This window comes from Peromyscus californicus, unplaced genomic scaffold, assembly GCF_007827085.1.
Source record: "Peromyscus californicus insignis strain IS unplaced genomic scaffold, ASM782708v3 Scaffold_11__1_contigs__length_118956290, whole genome shotgun sequence".
NCBI classification, from domain to species: Eukaryota; Metazoa; Chordata; class Mammalia; order Rodentia; family Cricetidae; genus Peromyscus; species Peromyscus californicus.
The window spans coordinates 61,197,029-61,215,875 of NW_026294402.1; the positions used below are offsets into that span (position 1 = coordinate 61,197,029).

Here is an 18,847-nt window from a genome sequence, read left to right on the forward strand (position 1 = left end):
CAAAGTAAAACAGCTGGATGTGGGCACACACTTGTAATCTCAGCACCTAGGAATCTGAGGCAGGAGGATTTCAAGTTTGGGGCTAGTCTGGGATCCAGGGTGAAATCTGTAGCAGGAATCTTAACAGTTCTTATTAATAAAATCAAACCTGAGGCCAATTATTGGGGTGAATGCTGGAAGATCAGAGAAGCAGAACAAGCCACAGCTACCTCACATAAGCCAGTTCCTCAGCTGATCCTGTTTCCTCAGACTGGAAGCTTCTGAGTCCTCATACAGAATGAATCTCAGCTGAACTGTGCTGCTTGAAAGTCTGAAGCTTAACCAGCCAAATGCTTCTAGTTTCTGGTCCTCATGCCTTATATACGTTTCTGCTTTCTACCATCACTCCCTGGGATTAAAGGCTCACTTTCTGGAATTAAAGGCGTGAATCACCATGCTTGGTTGTATCCTTGAACTCACAGATTTCTGCCTCTGGAATGCTAGGATTAAAGGCGTGTGCTACCACTGCCTATCCTCTATGTTTAATATTGTGGCTGTTCTGTCTCTGACCCCAGATAAGTTTATTAGGGTACACAATATTTTGAGGAACACAATACCACCACACCCCCTTTTTGTCTAAAATTTAAAAAAGCTTATAACTAATACAAGAAAAATTATATCCAATAAGTATATACAATATACACAGTCAAGATTACATTAATGATGCCCATTAACATTTGACAGATTCAGACAAAAAAAACTCCATTAATATATAACAATGTCCAGTCCAGTAACATTTGATAAACTCAGACAAAAAAATTTCATTACTTATCCTATTTAAAACAAGTAGTTCCTTTTTAAAAGTAGATTCAAAAATTGACCTTTTTGTCTTATCAGAAATTCTGTTTGAAAAAAACAAACACCAAGAACCAAAGAAATCTGTAAATAAGTATAAATAAACCATAAGCTAAAAAATGTAGGTACTGCTGTCATGTTTTGGAAACATCTCTTGGGCTTTGGGCTGCAATATTATCTGATTAGGGAGACTGGCCAAAGGAACCAAGCATGTGAAATGGAATGTGTTCTCTCTTTCTGGTGTTTAAACACAAGTTGTATGAACCGAATGTTTATAATTGCAATACTGATTCTTTCTTCCATGAATCCTATCTTTCTTCAATGCTAATAGGTGTATGTAATGACTCCACATTGAAGATTCCTTTCTAGTGGTTTAGGAGATGTGTGTTTTATTAGAACAAAGCAGAATTCACAACCCACCACAGAGCACTTCGCTGAAGTCATTCTGGAGCTCATTTACGGATCATCCTTGATGAAATGCCGCCCATCAATCAGTCTTTCAGCTCCCTTTGCCTTTCCATCCACTGGCTTCCTCCCCTACGATGACGTTTATATTTGTTCTACCATCGTGTGGTGTTATAATGATCTATCCTCCCCATTTCCTCCATGGACCAGATGCTCCTTGAGGGTCTGTATTAAAGCTTGTTCAAAAGTCTGTTTAGAGCCTTTTACAGTGTCTGGCTAAAAGTCATTCAGTAAAGGTATTAAGTGAATGAGTGAAAATGTCTCACAGTTTCCTACATTATTTAACTCTCATGACTTTTTTTTTTTAGACAGAGTCTTACTGTTCCTCTGGCTGGCCTGGAACTCTCTATGTCGACCATGCTGGGCTTGAACTCACAGAGATATGCCTGCCTCCGCCTCTGCCTCTCAAGTGCTGGGACTAACAGTGTGCATCACTACACCTGGCTTTTTGACTCTTATACTCTTGAGTAAGCAGAAAGCCCATTTATTCACAGGCTGTGGAAGCTGGGGGCAGATAGGTGGCAAGTTCAGGAGACAATAGGAACTCTTGTCTATGGATTCTTGCTCCTCCGATTTTACTCTCAATTTAGCTGTACTTTTCATTTGAGAGCTAAACATATCTTATAGGCAGATACGAGATGAAAATTACATGTTCTTCTGGTTTTCCTGTTCCTGTCTGGGGTATGAGAGTGCAGAATGTGCCATGATATGGTGATGATCACGTGTGAGAGGAGGAAGATCTGCCTCCTGGTGTGGCCAGTGTGCACTGTTCACAGAGCTATCAGGACAAGGTCCTGTGATCCTGAGTCTTGGCCGTGTAAGCCCTTCTCCACTTTTCCTGAGTACAGTGTTTTTCTTTTTTTTTCTTTTTTTTTTTTTTTTTTTTTTTTTGGTTTTTTGAGACAGGGTTTCTCTGTGTAGCTTTGCACCTTTCCTGGAACTCACTTGGAAGCCCAGGCTGGCCTCGAACTCACAGAGATCCACCTGGCTCTGCCTCCCGAGTACTGGGATTAAAGGCGTGCGCCACCACTGCCCGGCCAGTGTTTTTCTCTAGGGGAGATCTATATGAAATGAAAAGGTACAGCTGGGAGGATGCCCGATCAGGCTTTAGCAAATGTTGATTTGAGTATGAATGTTTAGGGAAGACAATGTAGCCAACATAATGGTGAAAAGTAGTTAGAATTTCCTTGGTGACGTTAATTAATAATTGTATGTGGGGTGGAGAAATGGCTCAGCTGTTAAGACTGTTCTTTTAGAGGACCCAGGTTCAATTCCCAGCACCCACATGGTGGCCCACACAGTGGCCTGTAATGCCAGTTCCCAGGGGACCCAGTGCCCTCTTCTGGCCTCTGTGGGCACTGCATGCAGGTGGCACATACATCGGTATATATAGGCCAAACACTACACACACACACACACACACACACACACACACACACACACACACACACACAAATAAATAAATAAATAAAAATGAAAAAATAATTGTATGCAGTTGAACTCAATTGTATTTAGTTCTTTGCATATGTCCCTTAGGGAGGAAGCTAAACAGAGGGCAAAGGAGGAGGTTTCTTTTTTAAAAACAATCTATTATTTGTTTTTAATTATATCTTTGTGTGCCTGTCTGGAGTGGGTATGCACATGTGACTGCAGGTGTCTGCTAAGGCCAGACGTGCCAGATCTCTCTGGAGCTGGAGTTTCAGGCAGTTGTGAGCCACCTGACATGGATGCTGGGAACTGAACTCAGGACCTCTGCGAGGCAGTGAGTGCTCTTAACTGCTGAGCTTTTTCTCCATCCCCAGAGGTAAGTAATCTTGTAGACGGATTTCTAAGCAGTCTTATTAAATAAGAAACACAGAGCCAAATACAGAGTTAAAGCCAAAGAGATCAGAGGAAGAGCCACCTAGCCTTAGCTTACCACCAGCAGGAGCTTCCCCAGAGGGAGTTTCTTCCTGTCTGACTTGTCTTTTTATTGCCTTTCTGTTCTGCCTTCTCATTGGTTCTAAACCCAACAACATGACTTCCTCATCACTGCCTGTCTATACAGACCTCCAGGTCTTTATGGTTGGTACTAGGATTAAAAGTGTCACCACGATTGGCTGTGTCCTTGACCACACAGAGACTCTGCCTGCCATGGGATCGGATTAAGGGCGTGTGCCACCACTGCCGGACTTGTGCTTAATGGCTCGCTGTGACCTCTGATTTCCAGGCAAACTTTATTTATTAACATACAAATAAAATCACATTTCAGCACAAATAAAATATCACCATATAATCTCTTAATTGGCTCTGTGTGTGTGTGTGTGTGTTTAGGCCTGAGACCAACATTATCAACATTAGGTATTTTCCTCAATTGCTCTCCACCTTTTTTTTTCTTCTTTCATTCTTTCCTTTCTCTCTCTCTCTCTCTCTCTCTCTCTCTCTCTGTCTTCCTTCCTTCCTTTTTCTTTCTTTTTGAGATAGGGTCTTACTATTGTGCCCTGGCTAGCCTGAAACTCTCTAAGTAGACCACTCTAGTTTAAAAATCACAGCAATTCACCTTCCTCTCCCTCCCCTAAACCTGGGCCTATCTACCTTGTTTTCAAGACAGAGTCTCTTGTCAAGCCTATACCTCACAGATTCTGTATATTGGCTGGCTATGGCAAACACTTTACCACCACATGAACCATCTCCCTAACCCTTAAATGGCTGGTAGAGCACTTGACTTGTAATACAGCTTCTTCCTTTTTCCCAAAAGAAGTCTTTCTGTGTAGTCTTGCTCCCTTCCCCCACCCTTTTTTTGTTGGTTTTTTTTTTTTGAGACAAAGTTTCTCTGTGTAACAGTCCTGGCTGTCCTGGAACTCACTTTGTAGACCAGGCTGGCCTCGAACTCACAGAAATCTGCCTGCCTCTTGAGTGCTGAGATTAAAGGCATGTGCCACCACTGCCTAGTGCCCAGCCCTTTCTATGTTGCCTAGAATTTGAAGTCCTCTGCCTCAGCCTCCCCTATGCTGGGATTTCAGGTGCATGCCTCTACAGCCTGGCAAGTGGAATCCCTTTCTTGACAGAATGAGCAAAAGCAGTACAATTGTATAAACTCAAGGAAAAATGAATGTTGTGAATGTTTGTGAGTGACATAGATATCATCTATAGATATATCATCAGGAAATCAAAATAAGGACAAGGGGCTTGGGACACGAGTCATGGCTCAGTGGTAGAGCCAGGACTTAGAGCTCATGAGCCTTGGGTTCAATCTCCAACCGTAGGTGAAAAATAAGATGACAGGTTTGTTGGACCTGAGTCAACTTTACACACTGAAATCATAAACAGCACTAGCAACAATGACATCACTCCATGCTTGTCTGCTCCTCATATCTAGTTCGCTAGAATACACATTTCATACACAGAAACTTATACACACCATCAGAAGTCCCATTTCTTGATTATCTCATATGTAGCTGAAACTTTGCATATATTTTACACCTCAGAGGAACCCTGTTATAATAACTAATATTCTAAATGGACAGGTTAGGAAGTGAGGTTCAGGGAAGTCACAGAAGTTCAAAGTCACAGACTAAGTTGGGAGTCTAGAATTGCCGCTTTTGTCTTGGGTTAAATTGATACGACAAACACGTCTCCAGTTGAACAAAGGGATACACGCTGTCTCCTGTCTGCCATATAGATGCGTGTATCCCTGTGTAGTTTTCGTTTTTTGAGACAGAGTATCACTATGCTGTCCTGGCTAGCCTGGAATTCGGTATGTGGACCAAAGGAACCTCAAATCAGAGATCTGTCTCTCAAGTGCTGGGATTAAAGGCATGTGACATCACACCAGCTGCTTATAACACACACACACACACACACACACACACACACACACACACACACACACATTCATATGGACACATATGGCTTGTATATGTTATCATTTCTCCTGTGCTTCCTGGTCAGATACCAGCTCCACACCCCTCACTATATCCTCTGTTAGTTACATATAAATTGGTGCCTGCAGGCACACATGCTGTATACATAATAAATCTTTAAAAAAAAAAATTACGTGTATGTATGGGTATGGGCACATGAGTGCAGGTTCCCTCCGAGTTCAAAAGAAGGTGCTGAAGTTACAGGTAGTTGTGGACATCCTGACTTGGGTGCTGAGAAGTGAACTCAAGTCCTCTGTCAGAGCGGTAAGCCCTCTTAACCTCAGAGCTCTCTCTCCAGCTCCTCAGAAAAACTTTTTGATGAAGGTAGCTACAAAGGTGAGGTTGGGAGTTCTAACGATAGAGGCACTCAACAATTTAATTGAGCACCTACATCTATGCTAGGTGTTGGGGATAGATGACCAAGCCAGTCAGTGTCGGAGGACACTTAGAGGAGTCTAAGTGCATCATTGTTATAGGTCAGGGTCATGACCCACGAGCCAAAGGTCAATCATCTCGTGATCCTCAACTAACAAAGGCAGAAGTAGGTCAAGTTAAACACTTTCTAGGGCTTGAACTTCACCAGCCAGGTGAAGGGCCGACTGTGATGGGAGATAAAGAGCGCAGAGCTCCCTGCGCACAGTTGAGATAAAGGGGTGTGGCGACTCGGCCCGGCCCCAGCTTTTCCTCGAGGTCCTCGGCAGCCCCAATGGCCCGGCAGCACTGGGACTCGGGACAGTCGGATCCTCCGGTGGACTGTCCCGTTTGCGCTCGCTAGATCCGTCAGCGCCCTTTGTGAAGAGTCCCCAGTCGTCAGTTCCCTACGGGCAGAAGTGACTCCGCGGAGACTCAAAGGTAAGACATGTGGCGGTAGAGTGTCCCCCAGAACCCACACAGGGGTCTCCCGGCCCCCAAAGTTGTCACCGCTTTCTCCTTAGTCCCTAAAGCGGCGCCCCCTCCCCACTTCTCCTCTCGGGTTGCCTTCCTCCTCCCGCGCTGCCTTCCTCCTCCCGCGCGAGGCCCGGAGGAGGCTGGACCAGCGCCCCAGATCTCGCGAGAGTTCCCAACAAGTCCCGCGAGACTCGCCCGCCGCGGCTGCCGCCGCCTTCTTACGTCTTTCCCTTTGACAAGTCGCCGCCGCTGCAGCAAAAATATAAAGGACGCGGCTAGCGCAGCCGCTGGGCAGCCAGGTGCCGGGCGCTGGAGCCGCACCCCACCGCCGCCAGCTCCCGACCCGCGTACGGTAACGCTTCCTCTTTCACCATCTGGACCTCCCGTGTGTGTGCTCGGCTGGCCCAGCCCGGCCGCTCGGGGCCGTTCCCGGGCCGCCCGCCGAGTAGGGCTGCCGGCTGCTGGCTGCCGGCTCCCGGTGGACGGCAGGCGGAGGCCTGAGGAAGCCCCGGCCCCTTGGAAGCCTCTTAGAAGCCGAGCTCCCCGCGGGAGGGCCGAGGGACCCGCCCCTGAATAGGCTGACTGCCCGCGTCCCTTGGCTCCTCAGGGGTTGCGTCTGTGACCTTCTCCCCTTTATCCGCTAACGAGCGCTGCTCCCTTAGCCGGGACTGGCACCGGGGAGCGGCTCTCCGCGCTCTTCATCTTGGGGAGTCGCGACTCCGATGCTCCCGGTCGCCGGCCGACTTCGGAGGGGTGGAGGTTGAGACGATGTGTCTTTCTTGTCGTCTGTGCCTTTGGGTGGGGGCTGCTCATCCTTTCGGTAAACCTTTCTCCAAATCTCTCACCCGATAAAATAACAGTTTCTAAAGCCCTGGCTACCTGGAGCGGAGACGGGGCGGCAATTGTGTAGTCTCCAGGGTGAGAGGTGGATGGTGGTGATGACAGGAGCTATCCCAGGGACCAGTGATGGGTGACAGGTTCCCGGGAGACACAGGACAGAAGCTTGGTTCTTACCTCTCTCAGGAGGTTATGTAAAGACGCGCTATATATGTGTGTATATGTGTGTGCGTGTGAGAAATGTGTATGTATGTATATGTATGTTAGCTGTGGAGTGCAGGGACAGAATCTGCGTTTGCGTTAGTTTCAGAAATGTCTGTAATACTTTGAAGGTATATATAGGTAATCAAATGACAAGAGTGGTAGATTTCAACGAATTAACAGCCCATCTCCAAAGATAGCATTTCATGGTTAATATTTTGGTATATATCTAACAGACCCTTTACGTTTTGTTTTTTTTTAATAGTACTTGGCTCGTCCTTGAATGGTACTTCCTCATTTTCTGTGTGTTCCCAAAATGATTTGTTTTATTTGAGTCATTCCTTTGGCCCACTTGATTAAACCCGATTACTTGTTCATTATCACCGGCAGTACCCTGCCATCACTGTCTTTCATTGTGCCTTCTTCCAAAATGATTTTTGCTCAAGTAGCTTTAAAAGTCAAATGTTAACAGTTTTCTTTTCGAATTTAATAACTGAATATTTTTATAGTTCTGTTTGTGATGAGTCCCCTAAATTGGGCTAGTGTTTATGTACAGCAAAAAAAAAAAAAATTACGATGAGAAGAAAACTAAGTTTCAAAGTTTTTAAAAATTGATGGTGATGTACCTTTGATTATATGATTCCACACCTGTGTGTTTATACAAGCAAAAGTGCATGTCCTGTGTGCCTGTGTTATTTGTAAATGCACACAGATGTTATGCATGTTTGTCTTCTGTACCTGTACACACATTTGTAGATCTTAGAAATAAACCCCTTTAATCCTAGCACTCAGGAGGCAGAGGCAGGCAGATCTCAAAGTTCGAGGCCAGTTTGGTCTGCAAAGTGAGTTCCAGGACAGCCAAAATTGCACAGAGAAACCATGTCTTTAAAAAGAAAGAAAGAAAGAAAGAAAGAAACTAAAATGTTTTGTCATATTATTTGAGAAAGAAGCAGCATTAGGTAGGACAAAGAACAGTCCCCAAATCACATGGCAGGATTTTGTGGCAGAAAGTTATCTAGGGAGGTTGGAAACTTGGCATCTTTCAAAAATAGGGTAGATTGTGAGTTGTCGTTGAAATGGATGGCCTGTTAAGGCCTCCTGTAATTGACAACTTTTATAAATTTTGCTTCCCCTAAGGTTCTTATCACTTGGCTTCTTAAATTTCCAGTCTTGCCATTTACATGTGACACTGATCCATTGATCATGTATTTTCTCTGTGCAGACATGATGGTGGTGTATGGAGGGGAAAGCAAATGTAAGTGCATTACTTAATCTGCTCATTAATGTAAACATTTTATTTAAATGGATTTCAGAGAATGTGTTGTTGATTGGGCTGGACTGGTTAGTAGAAGATGCATGTAACAAATAGTGAAAAGTCTTAGTATATTAAGAAAAATGACTGAGTGCAATGGACAGCTGATTTTTTTTTTTTTTTTTTTGGTTTTTTGAGACAGGGTTTCTCTGTAGTCATGGCTGTCTTGCAGCTCTGTATCCACCTGCCTCTGTCTCCCGAGTGCTGGATTAAAGGCATTCGCCTCCACCGCCTGGCGGACAGTTTGAGGTTTTAGAATGAAAATGATAATGTTGATGATGTACTTTGGGATAAAGTAGAAGATTGTGTTACTATAGGTAGAGGCAGAATGATCAAGATTTCTAGGCCAGTCTTGGCTACATGGGAGATACTGTTTCAGAAAACAATGAACAAGCCCTTGAAATTTTGTAGGTAGACAACCATAAAAGAACAAACAACTGAACAGAATTTTTTTTAGTTGTATACAAAACTTTGCCTTAATGCACCCACAAAACAGTTTGTTATGGATACCTTCTAGATTTTGTCAAGGTCTTGAACAGAAAATATTGGCTAAGTCATTTAAAAAGGAGATTGTAAAGTTAGCAAAGTCATTTCAACTAATATATATTTTTTAAACTAAAAGGAGCAGGGAATAGGTACTTAATAGATGCTCTTGATTATTATTTTATTTTTCCTTCTGGCCCTGTAAATTAATGGGAATATTAAATTCCAGAGGAGATCTATCAGCAAGTAAATGTGATGGTTGCAACAGATGATGGTTAGGTTTTACTTTTACTTTTTTCTTTTTGAGACAGGAGCTTATGCAGCTTAGACTGCCTCTAACTATGGCTGAGTCTGCCCTTGAGCTCGTGATCCTACTGCTCCCACCTTCCAAGTACTGAGGATAGGAGAGTACTGGCATGTAATACAGTGCCTGGCTTCTTTTGTTTGTTTGTTTGGTTTTTTTTGAGGCAGGATCTTACTATGTAGATATGACTGCCTCTGGGTCCAGGTGCCAGGAGGTATCACTCCTGGTCAACTGCTAAGTTTCTCATGACTTTTTTGAGTATTGGTCATTGATTTTGTAGAAATTCTCTCATTTTTGGCTTATTTGATAGTTTTCTTGTGATTAGATTGAAGTTACACGTTTTAATATAACAATGATACTGTGTCAGTGCATTTTACTAGGAGACTCATGGTGTTGATGTATCTGGTTACTAATGATATTTTAACCTTGATCACTTTGTTCTGTTGGCTTCTGCTGGGTTATTCTAGGTGAGGTTACTGTTTGTCCCTTTGTATTCTCTTTGATGTATTAATATATATCTTGTAGGAGATACTTCGGTACTACAGATAGGTGGTTTCCCTCAAACTTTCTCTTCTTGTTTGTAGCATACATTGAGGAGTTATTTGTATTTCCCTCATTCTTACATTTATGAATTCTGTAAAGGAGTAATGTTCTTTCTCTCTAATTTATTAATTCAGTTATTTGTATTAGTATGGTGGTGTGGGTATTCATTTGATTCCACTGACTGTTATCCAATATGATAGTATTATTCTGCACACATTGTTCCAGCTTTGGCCACTGGGAGTTTTTCTAGTTCCACTTTTTCCTGTTTCAGGAAAATCCTGTAGGAGAGAGGAACAAATAAAAACCAAGTATGTCATGTATATGAAGGTGTCATAATGATTCCTATTACTTTGTATGCTAAACTGAAAGATTACTAATAATATAATTTTTTTCTAATCTGCTTCCACAGGCTAGTAATATTCAGCCTGTTTTTCTACTCCAGTCCTGGGATCAACCACTTCTCCTGGAAGTTCTGGTACCTTTTATTGGAGAATAGTACTTAAAGTTGAGCTGTGGGTACTTATTCCTAGGCCTTTGAATAAATTAGGAAGTATATGTAAAAAACTGGCCCTCCTTACATAAGGGTTGCACATCCATGGATTCAATCGATATGATTGAAAATATTTGGAAAAAAAATTACATTTATCTGTTTGTGCGTATGTGTGTATTTGTGTTTGTGTGTTTGTGTGTATAGTGATTAAAGGGCAACTTGTGAGAGTCAGTTCTCTTCCACTATGTGGATCTAGGGGGCTAAATGCAGGTTGCAAGCCTTGGGGACAAGCACTGTTAGCTACTGAGCCATCTCACCACCTAAGTAAAACAACTGTTTGCATTAAGTATTAGACATGATGTGTTAAGTGATGGGTAGGTTGTAGACAAATATGATGCCGGGTTTCTTAAGCCCTTTTTCACTCATGATACCCTTTTGTCAAGTTTTTATGTGACCCTGAATATGTAGTTATATAAAGTAAGTATACAAATGAAAGCTTCACTGATAATCTTATTTTAAAAAACCTATTTTAAAACAGCTATTTTGTATGCATATGGATTTACTATTTACTAAGTACTCAAATTTGAATACTGAGAGGTGTGCTTATTTATTTATTTTGTTTTTTTTTGAGGCAGGGTTTCTCTGTCTAGTTTTGGTGCCTGTCCTGAATCTCACTCTGTAGACCAGGCTGGCCTCGAACTCACAGAGATCCACCTGGCTCTGCCTCCTGAGTGCTGGGATTAAAGGCATGCGCCACCACTGCCTGGCTTATTTATTTTTATATAAGAAATTAAATCTTGACTGAATATTTGATACTACAGGACATAGAGCATCTTCCAACATTTTTTAGAGTTGATCAGTATTTTGCATTTATAATCAACAATGTTGAGATTGCTGCTTCTCATTAATTCATAGTACAAAATTGCAGAAGTATATTTAGAGCCATTTCAGAAATGTGGGAAAGTCTGTCCTGTTTCCAAATCAAAATTTATTTAATGATTTTTATGTGAAAGTTAAGCCAGCAACTTTAAAAATCAAATGTCCTAACACAAAACAATCCAGAGATATATTAATTTGATACTTATGTGCTGAGAAATGAGGATAAAAATATTAGAAATCTTGATTTCTGTATTTCAGCTATTGTATTTCAAAAGTGGAGCACTTTATTTGCATAGTAAAAATACTGCAATCCATAATTTACAGTAGTCTCAATCTGAGCCATGATATTTTTGGCATTTCTCCTTGTCATTGCATGGTGCCATGGCATGCACAATACAGAGCGTACACATTTTATGTTCAGAACCAAGGCTTCAGTGGAGTAACAGCATGGGTGAGTGCTGCTAGAGAAGTATTAGATTTATTCTTATGTCCAGAAACCTTTTATTGTAGCTAAATTTTTGGCCACCCCTGAATTTAGTTACATTATGGAATTACTACTCACAGTTTAAGAAACTGACTGTAAGGGACCAGAGAATAATAGATTTTGTTATTTGCTAGTGGGGGAGTGGCGACTCTGGAACCTATCCCTTGAAAATACTAAAGGACAACTATATTTATTTCTCTATGCATTAAAGAACATGCATTTATATCGATACCCTTTCTTCCAAAACTACGAGGTGGTTCTGACCTTTCTTCATTCCTTATTTGTATCTTCTTTCTGTAACAGAAGCCTGGATCTCAGTATAGTAACATACATTTGTTAACTTTTGGAGTATCCATCAGGTAGGTAGTTTGCTAACTTATGAAAAGCATTCACTAAATTGATTATTTGTGTGCAGTTTTTATCTTTAGCCTTAGTTATTTAGGTTATCTGTTGATTCCCTGCTTTCTTTAGTGTGGCTGTGTTACTTTTGTGCAGTGCAGTTCAGTTCCTTTGTGACTCTTTTGTTTTCTATTTTGATTGCTCTCAGTCCTGGTTGATGCTAACTAATTATTATTAAGGATGACGGTGATTTCAGAGGACAACTCTCAAGTATCTCACCCTGGGCTCAAACTTGGTATTCTCCTGCCTCAGCCTTCTGAGTGCTAGGGTTATAGGCATGTATCATCCATCATACATGAGTGTTATTGTTTGATTTGGTTTGTGAAACAATTACTAAATGCCGATGCTGTTAAACTCTACTACTTAAAACGATTACTCAAAAGTATCTCTCTATCCTCCTTCTTACCATCTCATTCTTATGTCCCTATCTTTGTTTCTCCTTTTCCATGTCCATTAAGGTATCCAGAGTTGAAATTTAGTTTCTGACTTATCTCTTCCTCAGTTATTTTACCCAAATGAGCAGATTATGTGCATTTTAAAGGATTAAATGTGTGTGTTTACATCCCATAGTATACATATGGAGGTCAGAGGACAACTTGGAATTGGTTCTTTGCTTACATGATGTGGGTCTCGGGGATCAAACTTAGGTATCAGGCTTAGTGGCAAGCACCTTTACCTAGTGAGCCATCTTATTGGCCCCTACATTTTCTTTTGCTCCTTTTTTCTCATATAATTTTTAATTGACATATAAACCACATATCATAAAATGCATCATTTAATTTAATTATTAATAAATGATTTTTTGAGATAGAATCTTAATATGTTGCCCAGGCTGGCTTCAGATTCCTGGCCTCAGGTGATTCAGCTGCGTCCATCTCCTGAGTAGCTAGTAACAGGCATATGCCATACCCTTGTAAAGTGTACAAGCCAGGTTTGCATACATGCATGCATGCTTGCTTGCTTCCTTCCTTCCTTCTTCAGACAGGTTTCCCTTGCCACAGACTTGAGGTCCTCATAGATCTTCTAATTATTGGGTTACAGGACTTTGCAGTTATGTAGTTAAAAAAAAGCACATTCACAAGGTTGTGCCACTTATCACCACTGTCTAATTCTAGAACATTTTATTATCCCCCAAAGAAACCTTGTGATCATTAGCAGTCACTTCCAAGGTCTGTATTCTGTTCTGCTTTCTATGTGGATTTGCTGATTCTATTCTGGGTATTTTGTGTAGGTGAAATTGTATAATATGTGGTCTTTTGTTCCTGGTTTCTTTAAGTTAGTGTAATTTGTTCAAAGTTCATTTATGCTGTAGCATGTATGAGTACTTCAGTGTTTTTTTCCTGGCTAAATGATATCTATGTAACATTTTATTCTATGTATCAGTTGATGGGCATTTTTTTTTTTAACCTCTTGGCTACTGGGAATAATGTTCTATGACCATTCATGTACATTTTGTGTGTGTGTGTGTGTGTGTGTGTGTGTGTGTGTGTGTGTGTGTGTGTGTGTGTTGCTATAGAATGAGGTCAGGGCCCGTGTTCACTAGAGGAACATTCTTTCACTGAGTTGTATCTCTAACTCTTCTGTTCCTTTCTACATGAAGTTTATCATAATCTTTTGCATTTTTTTTCACGTAACAGTAATGTATCCTGGAAATGTTGCAGATTGGTTCATTCTTTTGAAGATATATTATTTTCATACTCTTGACTCTTTTTTTTTTTTTTTTAAAGATAAGGTCTTAATATGTAGGCTGGCCTGGAACTTACTGTGTAGAACAGACTAGGCTGGCCTTGAGCCACAGAGTTCAGCCTACCCTTTCCTCCAGAGTATCTTCACTTTTTTTTTTTTTAAATCAGCTGTGTAGATGCAGCTACACCTATGTATGACATTTGCTTATTTTCTGTATTTTGCAGTTACAAACAGTATTTCTATAAATGACCTTATACATATCCATTTTGTGTCAGTAGAGATATATGGTATATCTTCCTAGTAAATTTCTATAAGTAGGATTGATGGGTCAAAAGTTAAATGCCTATGTAGTTTTGCTAAGTATTTTCATTTTTCTTTATGTATGTACCATCAGAAATATATGAAAGCAGTTTTTTCCCTATAGACTCACCAACAGAATGTATTGTCTTGCTTTTTAATTTTTTCCAGAGATTAGTCCTTTAAAATGCTTTGTAATTATTGTAGAAAGACTTGTGGTTTAGTGGATTGTTACAGATTGAAAAATATATTATCCCTAACTATTGTTCTGATATGTACAAATTGTTATATGTAGGTGAAATTGATTAGAATATAATTTCTAGCCTAGTCATGATTTCTTATTTGAGCCCTTTCTCATTTAATGGAGGTATAGGGTTGATTCATAATGCCTATATGCTAAAATTCTTATAGTGGTTCACAAACGATGTCTGAATTTGGAAGGAAGAGCTTTCTTCTTCTGGGATTTGTTAAAATAATAGTTATTGGTTCACATTTCATGATAGTTAAGATATTTTGAACAACACATGAAGTACATATTGATATCTATGGTGTCAAGACTTATTTTTACCAGTAATAGTAGTATTTGTAATCTGTTCCTGTAAGCAAGAAGACCAATTTTTTTTTTTTTTTTTTTTTTTTTGGTTTTTCAAGACAGGGTTTCTCTGTGTAACTTTGCGCCTTTCCTGGAACTCACTTGGTAGCCCAGGCTGGCCTCGAACTCACAGAGATCCGCCTGGCTCTGCCTCCCGAGTGCTGGGATTAAAGGCGTGCGCCACCACCGCCCGGCCTTAATCTTTTTTTTTTTTTAAGATTTGTTTTTGTTACTTAAAAATATGTGTATGTGAGTGTGTGGGTATATGTGCATGAGTGCAGATGCCTGAGATAGCTAGAGACACCAAATTTTCCTAGAGATGGAATTAGAGGTAGATGTGAGCCTCTTGTTATGGTTTCTGGAAACTCAACTGTTGTCCTCTGCAAGATTAGTGTGAACCACTCCCAGCCTCCCAAGAAGACCAATATTAAAATGAAACTGAGAGTTTAAAATTCTAGATTCAGATGGTCCCGTCAGACTTTACTGATGCGTGGAACTAGAACGACTAAAATCTCCATCACAGGGTAGCAAGTAAGGCTGGAACTTTAGGTGCTTTGCCAGAAAGGACACTGCTCCAGGTGCTCGGAACACATTAATTGAAAGTCAGGCTTGAGGATGTAGCTCTTGCCTAGCATATGCTAGGTGATGGGTGTGATCCCCAAGCACTGACAAACAAGCCGGTGCATTTTTGCACTTAAGGAGCCTATATTTTAGTGGTTTTATGATTAATTGATGGTTCATAAGAAAACAGATGCTAGGTGTTTGTTTGTGACTAGAACCAGTAGTAGTCTGGTGGAGTCTTAAAATGTCTTTGCTGATACAAACCTCAGATAACACTTGATTTCTGGTGATTAGTGGTGTTCACCAATCTTTTCTCTCTGTTTCTCTCTCTTTCTGTCTCTCTTTCTGTCTCTCTCTCTCTGTCTCTCTGTCTCTCTGTCTCTGTCTCTCTGTCTCTCTCTCTGCTGTGGGTTGAATCCCAGGTCTTGTTTGTGCTAGGTAGACACAATACCATGGAACTCCATCCCCAGTTTTAATTTTTTCCCCCTCTTCATTTCAGGCTTATTTATTGTGTGAATTTGAAGTATACTATATGCTTTCTAGTGAAATGATGATTTTAGGTGAACAATTTAAAATACCCATCTCACACATGCATATATGTATGGTGTGTGTGTTTGTGTGTGTTGTGTGTAGGTCAGAGGACAGCTTTTGGGAGTTGCTTCTTCCCATTTGCTTTGTTTTGAGTCATGGTCTCTCTTTCTACAGTTGCATTATATACTTCAGGCTAGCTGGCCTGGGAACTTCCTGGTGATTCTCTGGTCTCCATCTCTCATAGGAGTGCTGGGGTTAGAGATGTGTACCATGGCATTGGGCTTTTTTTTTTTTTTTTTTAAAACATGGTTACAAGTATTGGAGCTCATATTGTCAAGTATGTTCTGTATGCACTTGTACTCACTGAGCCATCTCCTTGGTTCATCATTTTGAGACAATCTCCTGTGTAACTAGGAGGCTAGCTTTAAACTTGTGATCCTCCTGCCTCAGTTTCTTTACTACCAGGATTATAAGAATCTCCTTTCTTACAGCAGAATAAAATAAGCCATTGTATGTATCTCATTTTTTTTAATCCAATCATCTGTTGATAGATATTATCTTAGTTACTTTTCTGTTGTTATGAAGAGACAACGTGACCAAGGTAACTTATACAAGAAAGAGCTTATTGAGGCTCATGGTTCCAGAGGGTGAGAGTCCATGATCATCCTGGTAGTGAACATGGCAGCAGGTAGGCAAGCAGGCATGATGCTGGAGCAGTAGCTGAGAGCTTACATTCTGGTCCACAGGCATGAAGCAGAGAGCACTAACTGAGAATGGCATGGACTTCTAAAATCTCAAAGCTTACCCCCAGTGGCACACCTTCTTTAACAAGGCCACACCTCCTAATCCTTCTCAAACAGTTCTACCATCTGGAGACCAAGCATTCAAGTATATGAGCCTATGGGGACCACAGACATTTAGGTTGCTTCCATGTCTTGACCTCTGTGATAATACCACAGTGCACATGAGTCTAGATATCTCTGGGAGGTGCTGACTTCACCTCTGTTGAGTGTATACCCAGAAGAGAATTAAAAAATTTTTTTTTGAGGAATTCCATACTGTTTTCCATAATGAACATTTCAAGTTACATTTTAGCCAGTGGGTGTTCCCTTTTCTCTATATCCTCCTCAACACTTACTATTTTATTTTTTCTTTTGAGATAGTGTCCTATGTAGTCCAAGTTGGACTCTACTTTGCAGCTGAGGATGACCACGCTCTAAATTCTTGACTTAAAAGTGTTGATTGAAGGCTAGAAGTGAGTCTGAATGGTAATCATAGTTCTCCTTTCTTACAGTTTGTCATTCTTTTGGAAAGAATGAGTAAGGGAGAATGAGGGAAAGATGTACACAACTTAACAATAATATGGAAGAGAGTAGACAGCTGCATATGTAAACTATAATGCTGGTTATTGAGCACTTATTATGTAGGCAATAGTTTAAGCAATTTCATTTACTATTTTTAGAGTGACAAAATCGCATACATTTGAAGTGTAAATTTATTGTAGAATGATTAAATCTAGCTAGTTATTACGTATTTGTTACTTTTTGTAGTCATTTAACTAATATGTACTTTTTAAACATTTTTCCGCGTGTTATTTAAGACTCCTTTAAATCTATAAACTAGCCGGGTGGTGGTGGTGCATACCTTTAATCCCAGCACTTGGGAGGTGGAGCCAGGCGGGTCTCTGTGAGTTTGAGGCCAGTCTGGTCTACCGCCACCAAAACTACACAGAGAAACCCTATCTTGAAAAACCAAAAAAAAAAAAAAAAAAAAAAGGTTATTGTAAAGTCTAGGTTTTGTTTGTTTGTTTTCCCCAGTGTTGAGGATGAACTCAGGGCTTTTTTCTTGCTAGGCAAGTGCTCTACCACTGAGCTACATCTCCAGCTCCAAGCCTAGGTGTTTTTAAGACACAAGTTATAATTTAGACATAAAACTGAATAATGACAGCTAAACTGTTGTAGTATTTTTAAAACCAATGTTTTATTTTTAAAAATTATTATTATTTTGAGACAGGCTCTCATCGTGTAGCTGGACTGACCTGGAACTCATTTTACAACCTTAACTTTCAGAGAGCCGCTTGCTCCTGCACCACCGTGCCTGGCCCACAGTGTTTTAACTACCGTTTCTAGTAGGCTGTGGTAATACTAAAGTGGTTTGATTATGTTGTGGATTAGTATAGTGGCTGGGAGCTTTCTGTTTCTGGAAGTTTGGAAAAGACAGTTTAGTAGCTTCTTAGTGGGCAGATGTAAGGTAGTAGTGAGGTGGCATAAATAATGGTGTGCTGTTTTCCCTTACTCATTTTGAAAACAGCTTCAATTGTTTTGGCTACATTAAAATTATTCTGAGATAGTAAGAAGGTATGCAAAATAGAAGAATAAAGTGAGATATGAATTTCACAGAATCACTTAGCTTTAAAGTAGTTGGTTACCAACAAGATGTGACTTTGTTTTCCAAAATTTTAATTGCTGAGTATTTTGCATTCTTAAACTGTTACTTAAGATGCCTTTCTGTTCTTTCAAAGCTATTTTATTTTTTTATAATGCTTTCTCTTACTACTTTATAATCACCATCTCTCTCTTGCCTGTTATCTTTTGGGTTCGTTCCTTATTTCAGAGTGAGCAGGCAGGACTTGCTTTTTGTACACAAGATAAAACTAGTCTTGCTTAGGAGGTCAGTGCACTAGAGTGCTTACATAGGAAACCTGCTGATGATAAATTCCAGAAGTACTAATGGCCCATAGTACTAGAAAGTAGCAGTGACTGCAATATTGTTTGCAAATCTACACTGTCTTCTCTGTGAATGTTTTATTAAGTAATTAAAAAAAAACATTTAAACCTTTTCCACAGAAAGCTTTTGATCAGCATGCTGTTAAAGGACTTGTAAGTAATAGGAATTATATAGGCAAGTTTAGCAAGTGGACTGCTAGTGAGAGTCTTGTCAAATGGTTTTTTTTTAAACTTTAGATAAAACCAAGGACTTTGGACTTATTAGGCAAGTGTTCTACCTCCTCCTCCCTCCTCAAATGATTTTTTTAAAAAAAATAATATTTTAACTATCATATCAGGTGATCACTTGTGTCTGACTATGTATTTATCTCTTTTGGAAATATGTAGAGATTATATTCATTCAATCCTAGGCAGATAATTCAATTCCCAGATA

General features: G+C 40.3%; 1 protein-coding gene across 1 annotated transcript in view; it reads left to right on the top strand.

Moving 5' to 3' along the window:
• The first annotated feature begins 6,299 nt into the window (after window positions 1-6,299).
• The window catches only part of Herc1 (HECT and RLD domain containing E3 ubiquitin protein ligase family member 1), a 163,984-nt gene continuing 151,436 nt past the window's right edge, over window positions 6,300-18,847 (top strand). The window contains 1 exon segment of the mRNA XM_052712869.1: window positions 6,300-6,441. The gene's annotated coding sequence lies outside the window, so the exon portion shown is untranslated.